The sequence below is a fragment of the Loa loa genome (assembly GCF_000183805.2).
Source record: "Loa loa unplaced genomic scaffold supercont3.4, whole genome shotgun sequence".
NCBI lineage: Eukaryota > Metazoa > Nematoda > Chromadorea > Rhabditida > Onchocercidae > Loa > Loa loa.
In genome coordinates, this window is record NW_018108184.1 from 79,197 (window position 1) to 83,035 (window position 3,839).

Consider the following 3,839-nt stretch of genomic DNA (forward strand, 5'->3'; position numbering starts at 1 on the left):
AAAAAGTGAATTAAATTAGACCGATTTGCGATGATATCATGAATAAGCTATCAGTTAATCATTTTTTATATATAACTGGACAATGTCCAGCTGTTTGTCGCATTACATTAAATGGTTTAATGTTATTAAACAAGAAATTTATTTATTCGAATATCTTGCTAATCATTATCAACAATTTATCAGATATAAAACTATCATTGAAGTAATATGAAGGCGCAAAATGGCATTAAATTATAAGGATGACTAATAACTTTCAATGCATTATATTCCTTTTTTTTTTTTTTTTTGCGTTGTTTGCATAAATAGAAGGAAGAATTGAGAGATGAAGAAAGAAAGAATGTCTAAAATGATTTCTTCTCTTCACTTCAATGTTTGCAAATTTTTTCAAATATGCGCGCATTGTATTAAAACTGGTGACATGTGGCGCTAATGTTACCTACGATATATGCTAATGTTTCCAGGTATTAAATGACCCATTAAGCATAAACAATTTGTCAATGTTTTTTTACTAAGTTATTTTAGGATGTGTAAGATGAACATTGTCGTGATCTTGCTTTCGTTTTTTTTTTTTCATTCAAAATTTTATAATATATTCAAATTTGTATTATTCTTTCGATGAATTTCTTGACCTGATAGATCATGACAATCCTATCTCTCTAATTCACCTGGTTTATTTTATTCATTTGTTGATTGTTGGAAGAGGAAAGGAAGAAATTAAAATGTATTGTGCAGGAATAAATTTAATATTCTACAATGTACCACCTGCTGCTCACTAAATTGCGTCATATCTGAACGAATATCCTTCACGCTTCCTTTTATATTTCAATTTATTGCATCAACAAAATGAAATTTCATTTCAACTTCCTCAACTTTGGCCTTCAATGTAAATTTTTTTTTTTTTTGTGAAATGAATTCATGCTTTCTTTTCATTCACTATGAAAGCCAATTATCAATTGTATTTTTAAAAAACAATTTTTGACCAAAAATTCATTAAAAAACTCAAATTTTAGAAATTAAATAACAAGTTACTGATTTCATTTTATATTTATGTATATCGTTATTTTGATAATAAATTTGGTTTTTGGTATATTAGATAGTTCGTTGATTTTATTTTAAATTATAAATTGTTCTCAAAATTTGGCTGGAATAAAACATCAATTTCAAAAATGTCACTCATATTTATCGCAAAAATGTCACTTTGTGATGACCAATGAAGACCAAACAGTTGAAATCATTGACAGACGAGGATTACTGCCTAACAGATAAGGTGGATTAGACAAAACGTTTTGATGAATAATATCGTCATTTTCGGCAAAGAATGTGAATTATGAATTTTATGAAGTCATTATTTAATGAAGAAATCAGCAAAGAGATGATTAAACTAACATATCATTATCAAAATGATACACCATTAATATCGTACTCTCAACCATTTAGATTATCTATTGGAAAGTTATGGTTATTGGCAATTTCATTCATAAATATCACATTTTTATTAGTTTGAAAATTAAATTTCAACCAATTTCTCAATATAATTTACTAAAATAGTGGAATTTCTTTTTAGAAAAAAAAAGAAAATCAAATTTTTAATAAATTTTTTCGATGAATTTATTAAATTTAGGAAAATTTTTCATAACATAAGATATAAGCATTTAAAAAAAAGAAAAGTAATAGAAAATTTTGTACAAATGAAGAAAATAAGCCATAACAGCGATTGTATATCAATGTTGATTTTAAAGGAAAAGAAAATATTTGTTATTTGTTAGCATAAAAGGAATTATGACAAAAAGATACAAATGATTCATTCATACAACAAATCTAATCATATGTTATCACCTATACTCTCTTTTTATCACTAAGTTCATAAATTGTTTAGATATCAATGGTTTCTTTCATTTTTGAAATAACCACAATTAGATGAAAATAAAGTTTTGGGAGAAAATAAAATACTGAAATTTTTACTTTGTTTTTTTTTAGAAACTTTCAAAATCAATTTTTATTTCAAAATTTTTGCCAAAATTTCAATGAAAAATGAAAAAAAGTTTCAGTAAATTTTACATTTAAAGTTTAATTTTGCTATAAGAAGAGGAAAAGATTAAAATTATTTAAAAATATTACATTTTGTTAATCGAATGTTTTTAATAAATAAATAAACAAAGTTAGAATAAAATAAGAAGTTGGAAGAATTCATTTTATTGAATTTTAAGAAATTTCTTTTCAAAAATATCTTCAATGTTACAATTCAAAATTTCTTGAATATTAAATGTTGGCTAATTTTTCTTAATTAGCACTATTTATGATCCCATAAACTCAGATATTTTTTGATGCAAATTAAAAATAATAAAATTACTCTTCGAAATACAAAATGAATGGAAAGCGAAAGATACATGTCGATTTTAAGTTGGATACAATTTTACAGAAGACTTAAACGACAGTCAACGAAACTTTTCTTTTAAACAATTGATTACTTTTAGTAATTAAAATCATTTGGAATACTTGAAATGAATAACTGATGAAGCAATGTAAGATGGAAAATATAGAAAATAAGTTTTTCATCAATGTTTGAAAAAAAAAATGAAATGTAAATAAGTTAGTACTAATCAATGAGATATTTTGGACGATGAAAACAATTCTTGTAAAATAAATCAGAGTTTTGATGAAATTATAAAATTTAACAAAAATTTAAATCAATTTTTCTTTGATCGCATTTAAAATTTGGTTAATTCTAGTTTGTAAAATCGAAAATAACATAAGAGTTTGTTTGTAACTCACATTCTTTAGATTATTTATTTATTCCAATAGTACGAGAAGAGGTAGAAAGGATACTTCAAGAAATACTAAAACCGGAAATACTTATTATTAACTATGGTTTTTGAATACTAAAACCGGAAATGCTTATTACTAATTATGGTATAATCAAGTTATTGTTTACAACAACAAATTAAGCGCTTTTAAGGGAGAGACAAAAAATTGATTAGATTTAAAAATACTATCCTGTTTAAGGTCGATTTATTTAATTGGATTGTATCGTAATTTGAAAGATAGAAAGAATGCTTAGACTAATAATTCAACATTGAATTAAGCAATTAAGAAAGTGAAATATTTTATAAATGATAGCAGCTGTTATAGTAATAATAGCCAAGAATGTTTCATATAAAGAGATAAATGATCAATTGTAAAGAGTAATCATTAAGTTGAATGCGACATTAGCGCACGTTATAAGAAGATGAACTAAGAAACTATGAAATGTTATTTGTAAATTTATAGATGTAAAATCAAAAAAGAAAAAAAAAATCATTGAGCTTAATTGATTCTTTTATAAGTTTGAAAGGTGACATTTTCATTTTTAATAGAAAAAAGAAAGAAAAAATTAGCACTTATTATAATTAGTTCTTTCTCATCTAGTTTCTTCTTGAAATATTTTAATTAATTTAAGAAAAGATCAATTAGATAATTTTGAAATCAGTATTGATAATTTTTCATGAAAATATTAAATCGTCGATTTCAAACGGTGATTCATCTTATCCATTAATTTGAAGAAGAATAAGAGTATCGTATTGATAGATATAAAAAAGGTTTTGACATAAATCTACGTTACAACAGATCCTTATTCTTACTTGAAATGAGATTTAGCTATTTGGAATTGCTATTCTTATTTATCAAACTGATAAAGTGATATCTTTGGGTGATGTGAAGTGTAGTGATAAAAAACATTTCAAATTTACCTCTATTAAAATTAAATAAAATTAGAAAAAAGATTACATTGATAACAGAAATTAAACAAAAAAAAAAAAAAAGAAAAAACAAACAATTCTAGTTAAAAAAAAAAAATAAAAAAA